Source organism: Trachypithecus francoisi, unplaced genomic scaffold (assembly GCF_009764315.1).
Source record: "Trachypithecus francoisi isolate TF-2019V2 unplaced genomic scaffold, Tfra_2.0 Lachesis_group5, whole genome shotgun sequence".
Lineage (NCBI taxonomy): Eukaryota > Metazoa > Chordata > Mammalia > Primates > Cercopithecidae > Trachypithecus > Trachypithecus francoisi.
Window position 1 is genome coordinate 123,714,301 of NW_022681470.1, and position 12,780 is coordinate 123,727,080.

At 33.0% G+C, this 12,780-nt stretch overlaps 1 protein-coding gene across 5 annotated transcripts in view; it reads left to right on the forward strand.

The window, feature by feature from the left end:
- The window catches only part of DPYD (dihydropyrimidine dehydrogenase), an 881,134-nt gene that overhangs the window by 151,700 nt on the left and 716,654 nt on the right, over positions 1-12,780 (forward strand). The window lies entirely within an intron of this gene.

Consider the following 12,780-nt stretch of genomic DNA (forward strand, 5'->3'; position numbering starts at 1 on the left):
GCAAATAAAAACATTCCCTGGGGCATCTCAGAAATAGTAATGCTTACACTCTAAATATGAAATAACTACATATGTTTAATTTTATCAAACAAATGGTAGTCTTAAAATCATAGGTAATTTTTGTACCAAAAGTATAAAGCAAAATTATTAGTTTTGACTTTTGTATACACTTACAATGAATATTTCCTCAAAATGTTTAAACATTTATGGTAATCACATACAATGGATGGAAATAGAAGTCTATAATGGAGATACAGGTGGAAGTTTAGCCAGCCATAAGAGTATAGCTAAGACTGCTATATTGTGAATAATACAGCTTGTCTTCTTGGTTTTCCATGGCTGTGTGCTCCAAGCAGATTGTCCAATTAACTCTCATGAGAGCTGCAGTTGTAGTCATTCTGGAGATTATGAAGCTTCCAGAATGATGCCTGTTAGTTATTTGTCCTGCTGTTATGTTAAAGTTATGCTCATATTTTCATAGTCTTTATCTTGGTGTATTCTCTTAAAAATATGACAGTGTCTTTACCTGAAATAACATCAAGCATCTTTAGTTTTCTTTAAATGTCAGTGAAATTACTCTGCAAATTGAACGACCAAATTTTTAGTGGTGAACACCCAGAGATCCATACAATACAATTTATAGTAATTCTTCATTTGCAATTTGACAAGTTGCATGTTTCCATCTGGCTTCTGTTCAGTTAAAAGAAGGGACAGAATGAGGTTTTGTAGAGTACTACTTGCTTGGTAGAACTTAGAATATACCTCCTTCTGAGTTGACAGCTGTTGCAGTATGTTCAAGAAGTATCCATGATTTCTTCCCTGTGGCGTCACCAGGTGCTCTAGTGCCTGGAGGAGTTAAACGTGGCACTAACTTTTACAGATGTCATCATTGTTACCCACATGTAAGAACTCTCTTGATTAAAACTTTGGGCAGACAGCAAATCAGTAATTAAACTAAGCATTATGTTATTGTGCATGACTTTTAAAAAAATTTATTGTCCCTTTGTGCATGAAGTTTAAACAAGTTTTAGTGAATTTTCAATGTTCATAACATATGGAAAAGTTTAGTGAATTGTCAACTTTTTTCTCAAAACAACGTCAATGTCTTCATCATAGCCTTTATTTGTTCAGTAGTTTCTAATTTTTCCCCATTTATGATTTAACTGCAACTGAGCATTTTATTGAAATGTTTTTGTTAGTAATTCTGCTTTAGTTTGAAAAGAACACAAAGGTGATTACAAAAGTACGGTACAATAAGTTAATAGTCTTTTTCCTCAATTCCAAGACATCATTGATTTAAAAACTGCTTTTGTGGGAGAACACAACTGCATTAAATGTAATTAGAAAACATAAGTTGATTTTAGAAGCTTCACTGAAATCAAACAATGTAGAAATTAAGTTATGTAAGTATCCGTTATATATTAGGCACCCGATAAATATGATATCTCTAAAGGTATTTTTAGTCACAACTTATGAATATACAATCTATAGTTTATCCTAGAGTCAAAGTAACTGATCATGGCCCTATAGCTAGTCAAAGTTAGAGTTGATTCTAGTTGTTCAACTTCTAAATTCTTATTTTTCCATAGAACCAAGTTATTACATAAAGTAAATGGTACTACCAGGCCAAAGTGAAAATAAGGCAGAAAAAAAAGATGCGACCGGGAGTGATAATACTGTACAAAATGCATGCAATGATTTCTTATATAGTTGATAAAGATGAAAAATAAATTATTCTAAAAGTACATTAGCAACTAATGCAAAAAGGGAAACAGAGAACCCATTACAAACATGAATCACTGGATCCACAGAGAAAAATAAACCTGCCCCTGTATAAAAGCTTCATGTTTCATGGTACAATGGAAATTTCTACTGTGGATACTCAAAAAGAGTTTTACATATAGGCAGATACTTTATTTTGTGGTAGTAGTAATTTTGTAGTAGTTTTGTCTCCTTGTAAATTTCACACACTAATGTATTTATTTATGTTTACAGTCCTTTTTAAAGTTTAGTCTTTATTTTCCCTGTACTTTCTTCAAATCTAAGCTATTGCAGCTTGTAAGTCTGTCTGTGTGTGTGTGTGTGTGTGTGTGTGTGTGTGTGTTTGCAAAATTATAGAGAGAATAAGGGAAAATACTTGAATATAACTTCTTAAACTGTTATTGGAAAAATAGATTCTAAATTTTAGGTCAATTGCCAGCATGTAATCAGTTATATGCCTGATTCTTGGATTTAAAAATCCTTGTGAAACCATGTCAAAATTATTGCTTTGTTCAAAATCTAAAAATACTCTTTTAAATGTAGTGTTTTTCTCTCAGGTTGCTTTCAATAGAGCTAATAACTTAAAAATCTCAAATAAATTCCAGATAATTTCTAGACATTATGGCCATATTCCTGGTGAAGATTTATTTTTAAAACAATATTCTGAAAATTAAGATATAAAAAGAATTGTCATAAGGTGGCAGTATGTTTCAATGCTAACCATCAGTATAGAAAGAGAGCTTGTTGAACCAAGTGGTTCCTTAGCTAGTTTGAGCTCTGTATGAAAACTCCCTGTAGATTTTTTTGAGGAAAATTGAGCAGCTATTTCTTAGGTGATATGTGTGAAATTATCAAAGATACTACTCTTTTGATTTTCATTATTACTTACTGCTGCATAAAATCTTTTCCTTCACCCTATCTATGCCTATATATAGTGATATAGCAATGAAAATAAATGTCTTTATTACGGTCATTGATACATTTAAGTGATAAGTGAGTTTACATTTTAGGTTATAGTCCTGTTGAATGTTGTGTAATAGTTATAACTTTGACTTTGGTAGCATTGAATGCAGAAGTATTTTGATAGGATTTAATAAACAGCATTAGTCTATGGAGATGTAATATAATTTAAACTTTTTAATGAAATAGAGTAAGTTTAATTTCTTGCCTTCACACTCATTAGCTTTGCAAACTTGAGCTAGTTACTTAGGCTTTGGATTTTTTTCTTATTAATAATTTAGAGATAATACAATGTTTAGCATGCAAGGCTGTTGAAGAATTTAATGAGATGATGTTTATGGGTATGCTTTCTAAATTTTGAGATGTTTTCTAATTATTATTATAACCCAATAATATATTCCCTCCCTCCCTCCCTCCCTCCCTTCCTCCCTTCCTTCCTTCCTTCCTTCCTTTTTTTCTTTTTTTTTTTAAAAACTGAGACAGGGTCTCACTGTGTTGCCCAGGCTGGAGTGCAGTGGTGCAGTCTTGGCTCACTGCAATCTCTGTCTCCCAAGTTCAAGCTGTCCTGCTGCCTCAGCTTCCCTAGTAGCTGGGACTACAGACATACGCCACCATGCCTGGTGGCTAATTTTTGTATTTTCAGTAGAGACGGGGTTGCACCATGTTGGCCAGGCTGGTTTCGAACTCCTGACCTCAGGTGATCTGCCTGCCTAGGTCTCCCAAAGTGCTTGGATTACAGGCGTGAGCCACTATACCTGTCTCCTCTATCTATTTTCTGATGTAATCTTAAGAGAAAAACTTGAGGGCTGTTGCTTTTATTTGCCACACCAGAGATTAGTACGTAATGGCTACTTCACCACACAGTCAAGCTAGAACAAAAAACCGAAAAGCATGTCTTGTTCATCATCCATCATATATCAACATTAAAGCAGTTTTAAATTTCCTATCAATATTATATGTGTGGAGGAGGTTACTAGGACCCAGAGGACATGATATCTGTCCTTAAATACCTTTCTGTTTGGCTGAAAAAGCAAAACTAGATACGAAATGGGAGGACCTGTGTTCTAGGGTTAGCTGGCTTTGAAATCTTGAATAGGTCTCTGTGGTTCCGGTCTCTCATTTGTACATTGGACTTGATCATCTCTAAGGTCCCTTCTGGCAGTTTTATCCACAGAATATTTTGTGTTATGAATTTGCTAATAAGTAAATACCATACAGTAGATTTTCAAAGAGAAGAGAAATTAGTGTGGCCTTGAGTATTTTGCAGTTTCTTTGGCTTTATTTGCAAGGAACAGATTTGTAGTTGCTCATAAGTGAATTGATAGTCATTTTCATGACTAAATAATCTTGTCTCTATGGTAAGTGAAAAAATATACATACATAACATTTAAAAGCCTGGAGTGCATTAATTTTTTAAATTTTAATGTTATAAATGATCTGGGTGAAAAAGTGAAACGTTTAAAATTTTTACAGCTAGGTGTTAGGTAGTAAATAATGAATACTCAGAGAAGAAAAGACATATAGATAAACAATTATTGCAGTTATTAGTAGTTCCATCATGATAAATGATATCCACACTTCCTATAGTATTTTTAGATTATTTCACTTAGAGTACATAACTTTTGTCAAAAAATTTGAATACTACTTTAATTAAAACTTACATTTGTAGCTTTGAGCCTTTATGAATTCTCAGATTCACTAGAAAATGTCTAACCTTGTAATAACAATAACAACTAATTTTGACAATAAAGTCCTAAAGAAAAATATAGTAAGTATACATCAAAAATAATTTCCATAAGAAAATTTTAAGCACGTTTCCTATTTTTATTGTGCTCCAGATTTACATCACACGTAGACTGCCTAACACAAAGGAAGGAAAATGCTTCAATACTCTGCCTCTGCCTGGAAAACTTACACTTTTGTTAATGAGGAAGCTGAATATCAATTTCTCTATCTTTTTCTAGATGGTCTGGGCAAAACAGAGGACTTTTTCCTGAGTCTCCACTACTTCTTCTTCTACATGCAGGCAGATCTTACAAAGCATAGAAAAACTAGAGAGAACGACTTGGGAAAATAATCCAATCATAAAACCTTTTTAGGAGGATCACCTAAAAAAATAAAGACTTGCAGGTTGTGTGATGCAGATGCAGTAGTAGCAGTGCCTGCAACTACTGCCCACTATCTTCTAACATCCTGGAACATACCGAAAAATATTAACCTTTGTGATAACTTCAGAGATGTGGACACATCTTGGCATAATTTTAGGACTTCAGCACAGTTCATGAAAGCATGACTTCTTTGAAAAAGGAGCAAAATACAGACTGAGATAAAACAAAGGAAAGAGATAAGACAGAATTAAGAATCTAAAAACATTAAACTCCACTTTGCAGGCATTCATGAATAGAATTATAGCTAAAGACACGATCAGTGGTAAAATGAAGAAGAATAAATTTGATCAGCTCTTGACAATGCAGATGAAAATCATAAAGCTTAAAATTACGTGAGACACTCTGTTGTGCTATCAAATGCTAGATCTTATTCATTCTAACTATATTTTTGTAACCATTAACCATCCCCACCTTTCCCCACCTGCTTTCCTTCCCAACCTTGTCAAACATCACATGTAGCCTATAAATTCATACACGTAATATGCACCCACCATAAATACAAATGAAAAAATTAAACAGAAAATGAAACAAATCATAGAAAAATGTTTTAAAAATTCTAAATGTTAAGTAAGATACAATAATGTGAAAAAAACTCAGTAATATTCAGGATACATGATGATCCAATGTGGGATTTCTTGAATTCAGTCAAAAACTGTTTGCATTCTAGCTATGGTATCATTCAATGTTCTGGAAACACAGCAATAAACAAAGCAAACATTACACCTGCTCTCTCAAAGATGACATCCTGAGGAGGGAGACAGATTATAAACATTAGGACACAAGAATATATATAATATGTTGGGAGATGATAACATGTTGAGTAAAAACAGAGCAGAGTAAAGAATCGAGAGTAGGGAGGCAGAAATAGGTATACCCCACAGAGAACGTTAAATAAGTATAACCAATAATCAGAGATGTCATAGGAGAATTTTTTCTTTACCTGCATGTATAACTCCAAATGATTTATTTTCCAAGTTTACTCTTATCTAGTCAAGTTATTATACTACAACAATTAAGAAAAGTCCTGCCAAAAAATATGTAGGCTAAAGGGACAAATTGGTTACCAAGAGCAGGGGGGGAAATTTAGGTGGCTTCACCTATTCACTTCCATATATCAGAAGATAATATAGAAATTTTGTCTGCAGAATTTTAAAAGAAATTATGTTGTGGGCTGACAGTTTTATGTAGAGGCAAGATAGTTAATGTATGCTGGTGTATAAATATATTCTTAGACATTCAGGGGTTCAGAAAATATACCATTTATCTAACCTATTAGGAGAAAAAACCTGAAAAATATTTCACACTTGAATGGAAAACAATTTAGAAATCGAGAGTATGGTTTAAAATTCTTTTGTACAAGTGAATATAAAAGACAAATATTTTTAAAATAGTAAATAATGAGTATGGCAGTATAATGATGATAATCTGCATGTAAACCCCAGACTATCAAAATGAAGACTGAGTAACTGTGTATTAGGGAAATGAAAGACAGTAAATATGTGCTAAATACCTTGCATCAAAGTTAACATCTACAATTCTAATCTTATCTGACCATGAGAAAAAGATGCTAATTTATTCCTCTAAGTAAAACACAAAAAGAACACCTAGAAAATTTAAAAGCAAGGTATGTGCCTTGTAAGACATTGGGGTGACAGATAAAGAAAAATGTTGCACACCAGTTGACATAGCACTTATAATGTGAAAACTACTGGAAAGAATGCTTGCTAGAAAACCGGTGATAGTGAGAGATATAGCAGTAGGCAAGTCAGCAAAAATTATGGTTATCAAATTAAAAGTAAAAAAACAAAAGTTTATCAAATAAATAAATGAAAAACTGATAATTTAGTCAAGTATTGGCTTTTTAAAAACTGTTTTTTTGAATTGGGTTTTTGATTTAGTTTTTTGAAAGTGCAAATCAATTATCCAATTATTCACATAGGACAAGCCAAATGAATAAAAGTAAATGATATGAAATACAGATTCAAAGCATTAGGAATGAGGAGCAGATCTATCGAGAGATAGCAAAAACAAAACAAAAAAAAAAGGTTATAGCCTTTTAGAAATCTAGACTACTAAAATTTTGAAATATCTGTAAGTCTGTTAGGAAAATATAAGTGAATTCTAAGTTATACTTAGATTAGATGAATTCAGTAAATTGGGAATCATAACCAAACGTATAACCATGGAGGAAATAGGAAGGAGAAAAAAAAGAGAAAATGAAAAAAAATCTAACTGCAGAAGAGTTGCTATACTAATATACTGTTTCATAGGTGATCTTTACCAGTCCTAAAGAGTAACAGTTGTTGGTTATAATTAATAATTCCTTTGTTATTAAATATTTCTAGAATATGGGAAATCATGATGAGATTTATAATTTATTCTAAAAACACTCAATAACAACACTTGAATAAAATAGCACAAAAGGAACATTAAAATTGAGCTTACTTACATTAATAAAAAGTTTAAATCAAATTAGCAAATCATATCCTCAGCAGTATATTAAAAGAATAATAATAGTCAGAGATGATATTCAAAATGTTTAGAAACAGGTCAAGTATAAGTATTCATTAGTTCATGTGCATATATATATATAAAATAACTTCTTGTATAGTTATATGGCTGTATACTTATATATATGAATACATGTATATGTACATGTATGTGTATATATATATGCCATACTTATTATAACAAAATATAGTATAACTATAAATATGTATTTCACTGCTGACTATGTGGCAGGAGCTGTTCTAAGCCCCCTGAATATATTAACCCACTTAATCTTCTCAAAAACCAAACTAGTAAGTGTTATTATTAGCTGCATTTTAATAATCTAAAAGTAAAATACATACAGGTTAAGGAAGTGCAAACAAAATCACAATTATAAAATTTAATTTTAATTAAATATTTGAAAAATAAAGCTAATGAGTGAGTCGTTAAGATATTAGTCTTTAAGATAAAACATTTTAGAAAGCTACAAATTTAACAGAGTTCTAAAAATAAAGTTTAATGGAGCAGAACCAAAAACTTATATTATTTTATGTATTATAAAAGTATAAATTATAAAGGGAAACTATAAGGGACACAATCTGACAGATACATAGTGATGATTATAAAGATTTTTTCTTACATAATTGTTGATAATAGCAAAATAGAAAGTGACAATTCATGTGTCCAACATAGGAGTCTGTTTAATTTTCATAATGCTATAAGATGTAATAATAAGTAGCCATTACAAATTGTGACATAACATTTATTTTTATCGACATAGAAAAATGTCTTTAATGCAAAAAAGGGTTTAAAAAAGTGTAAGATGAGATTTTTGTAATATATATGTTTGTGTATGTGCTTATAGGCATTAAAATTAGAAAAAGTATACACCCAAATTATCTGTGTGGCAATTAAAAGTGATTTTTGTTATTAACTGATTATCTTTTTCTATGTGTTTTTCTGTCTTAGAATATCCCATAAAATATATTATTTTCAGGATAACAATGTGATGTAAATTTTTTCATAATTTTAAACTTTAAAAATGTAAATAACTCCCAATATTTAATAGGTAAATAAAATAGTGTATTAGTTTGTGTGTTTGTTATATTTTATTTTCCAAGTAATACTGATTAAAAATATTTACACACCTCCTTTTAAGTTCACAGCTTAGCACTCTTATTTGTATGGCTTTAAAAGTTATAGCAGAAAATTATTACATTAAGGATCAGGGGAAAAGATTTCATTCAAAACAAAGCCTGATAATTATATAAATGTTTTTCTCTGTACTTTATTTTAAATACATAAAGTTTTAAATGATACTCATTTTTTTTTCATCTGGTGGTAAAATACTGGTGCAACTTTTAATCAAAATAAAGTTTACCACAGATGTAAATGAATTTTCCCAATTGAAAATGACTCTTCAGCTGCCATTAAATAAAATTTCTCAACCTATCTTAGGTGAAAAAGAACTGATAGTTGTCATTATAAGCAAAAATATAAAGTATTATAGCATTGTCTACATTGTTCCTTACAACATAAACTTTAAAAAAAAATTTTTTATTATACTTTTTAAGTTCTAGGGTGCATGAGCACAACGTGCAGGTTTGTTACATATGCATATACATGTGCCATGTTGGTGTGCTGCACCCATTAACTCGTCATTTACATTAGGTATATCTGCTAATGCTATCCCTCCCCTCCCCCCTCCCCAAAATAGGCCCCGGTGTGTGATGTTCCCCTTCCTGTGTCCAAGTGATCTCCTTGTTCAATTCCCACCTATGAATAAGAACATACAGTGTTTGGTTTTCTGTTCTTGCAGTAGTTGAGAATGATGGTTTCCAGCTGCATCCATGTCCCTACAAAGGACATGAACTTATCCTTTTTTATGACCGCATAGTATTCCATGGTGTATATGTACCACATTTTCTTAATCCCGTCTGTCACTGATGGACATTTGGGTTGATTCCAAGTCTTTGCTATTGTGAATAGTGCTGCAATAATAAATATGTGTGCACAATACACACACATATATAATCATTTGGGAATATACCCAAAGGATTATAAATCATGCTGCTGTAAGGACACATGCACACATATGTATGTGTATGTGTCTTTATAGCAGCATGATTTATAATCCTTTGGGTATATACTCGGTAATGGGATGGCTGGGTCAAATGGTATTTCTAGTTCTAGATCCTTGAGGAATCGCCACACTGTCTTCCACAATGGTTGAACTAGTTTACAGTCCCACCAACAGTGTAAAAGTGTTCCTATTTCTCCATGTCCTCTCCAGCACCTGTAGTTTCCTGATTTTTTAATGATGGCCATTCTAACTGATGTGAGATGGTATCTCATTGTGGTTTTGATTTGCATTTCTCTGATGGCCAGTGATGATGAACATTTTTCATGTGTCTGTTGGCTGTATGAATGTCTTCTTTTGAGAAGTGTCTGTTCATATCCTTTGCCCACTTTTTGATGGGGTTTTTTTTTTCTTGTAAATTTGTTTGAATTCTTTGTAGGTTCTGGATAGTAGCCGTTTATCAGATGATAGATTGCAAAAATTTTCTCCCATTCTGTAGGTTGCCTATTCACTCTGATGGTAGTTTCTTTTGGTGTGCAGAAGCTCTTTAGTTTAATTAGATCCCATTTGTCTATTTTAGCTTTTGTTGCCATTGCTTTTGCTGTTTTAGTCATGACGTCCTTGCCTATGCCTATGTCCTGAATGGTATTACCTAGGTTTTCTTCTATGGTTTTTATGGTTTTAGGTCTAACATTTAAGTCTCTAATCCATCTTGAATTAATTTTTGTATAAGATGTAAGGAAGGGATCCAATTTCAGCTTTTTACATATGGCTAGACAGTTTTCCCAGCACCATTTATTAAATAGGGAATCCTTTCCCGATTTCTTGTTTCTGTCAGGTTTGTCAAAGATCAGATGGCTGTAGATGTGTGGTATTATTTCTGAGGGCTCTGTTCTGTTCCATTGGTCTGTATCTCTGTTTTGGTACCCAGTACCATACTGTTTTGGTTACTGTAGCCTTGTAGTATAGTTTGAAGTCAGGTAGCGTAATGCCTCCAGCTTTGTTCTTTTGGCTTAGGATTGACTTGGCTATGTGGGCTCTTTTTTGGTTCCATATGAACTTTAAAGTAGTTTTTTTCCAATTCTGTGAAGAAAGTCATTGGTAGCTTAATGGGGATGGCATTGAATCTATAAATTACCTTGGGCAGTATGGCCATTTTCACAGTATTGATTCATCCTATCCATGAGCATGGTTCTTCCATTTTTTTGCATCCTCTTTTATTTCACTGAGCAGTGGTTTATAGTTCTCCTTGTGACTTTTGCACATTGATTTTGTATCCTGAGACTTTGCTGAAGTTGTTTTTCAGCTTAAGGAGATTTCGGGCTGAGATGATGGGGTTTTCTAATACAATCATGTCATCTACAAACAAGGACAATTTGGCTTCCTCTTTTCCTAATTGAATACCCTTTATTTCTTTCTCCTGCCTGATTGCCCTGGCAAGCACTTCCAACACTATGTTGAATAGGAGTGGTGGGAGAAGTCATCCCTGTCTTATGCCAGTTTTTAAAGGGAATGCTTCCAGTTTTTGCCCAGTCAGTATGGTATTAGCTGTGGGTTTGTCATAAATACCTCTTATTATTTTGAGATACATTCCATCAATACCGAATTTATTGATTGTTTTTAGCATGAAGGGCTGTTGAATTTTGTCAAAGGCCTTTTCCTCATGTATTGAGATAATCATGTGGTTTTTGTCTTTGGTTCTGTTTGTATACTGGATTACGTTTATTGATTTGCGTATGTTGAACCAGCCTCGCATCCCAGGGATGACACTCACTTGATCATGGTGGATAAGCTTTTTGATGTGCTGCTGGATTCGGTTTGCCAGTATTTTGTTGAGGATTTTTGCATCGATGTTCATCAGGGATGTTAGTCTAAAGTTCTCCTTTTTTTTGTGTCTCTGCCAGGCTTTGGTATCAGGATGACGTTGACCTCTTAAAGTGAGTTAGGGAGCATCCCCTCTTTTTCTATTGATTGGAATAGTTTCAGAAGGAATGGTACCAGCTCCTCCTTGTACCTCTGGTAGAATTCGGCTGTGAATCCGTTTGGTCCTTGACTTTTTTTGGTTGGTAGGCTATTAATTATTGGCTGAATTTCATAGCCTGTTATTGGTCTATTCAGGGATTCAACTTCTTCCTGGTTTAGTCTTGGGAGAGTGTGTATGTCCAGGAATTTATCCATTTCTTCTATGTTTTTCTAGTTTATTTGCATAGAGGTGTTTATAGTATTCTCTGATGGTAGTTTGTATTTCTGTGGGGTCAGTGGTGATATCCCTTTTATCGTTTTTTATTGTGTCTATTTGATTCTTCTCTCTTTTCTTCTTTATTAGTCTGGCTAGCAGTCTATCAATTTTGTTGGTCTTTTCAAAAAACCAGCTCCTGGATTCATTGACTTTTGAAGGTTTTTTTTTGTGTCTCTATCTCCTTCAGTTCTGCTCTGATCTTAGTTATTTCTTGCCTTTTGCTAGCTTTTGAATGTGTTTGCTCTTACTCTCTAGTTCTTTTAATTGTCATGTTAGGTTGTCAATTTTAGATCTTTCCTGCTTTCTCTTGTGGGCATTTAGTGCTATAAATTTCCCTCACACACTGCTTTAAATGCATCCCAGAAATTCTGATATGTTGTATCTTTGTTCTCATTGGTTTCAAAGAACATCTTTATTCCTGCCTTCATTTCGTTATATACCCGGTAGTCATTCAGGAGCAGGTTGTTCAGTTTCCATTTAGTAGAGCGGTTTTGAATGAGTTTCTTAATCCTGAGTTCTAGTTTGATTGCACTGTGGTCTGAGAGACAGTTTGTTATAATTTCTGTTTTTTTACATTTGCTGAGGAGTGCTTTACTTCCAACTATGTGGTCAGTTTTGGAATATGTGTGATGTGGTGCTGAGAAGAATGTTTATTCTACAACATAAACTTTTAAAGAACCAGAGATGCTTTATAGAACTTATTTGGTTTTGAAAAGGCACAGGGGTGTGTATTTTTTTTTTTTAACATTCTAGAATTTTGCCTCCACCACTCTTTCTGTTGCAGAGATGTCATCTCTGACTACTGGGATAGACAAGAACGTTTTTTCAAACTAAAGAAAGCCAGAAGCCAAAATTAACTGTACATTAACAATGTAGTTTTTATGATGCAGCCTTGTGTTTCCTATATATTCAATTTTCTAACATGCATTTGAATACATAAACCTGCATTCTAATGATTTAAGTTTGACTTTACAGTATGGAAAAATTTGAGAATGGACATGACCTGGGGAAGAGAAAAGGAAGAACTCTGACCACAGTGAAAGTAGATACATTCGTACCCATCTATATAAGAATATAATCCA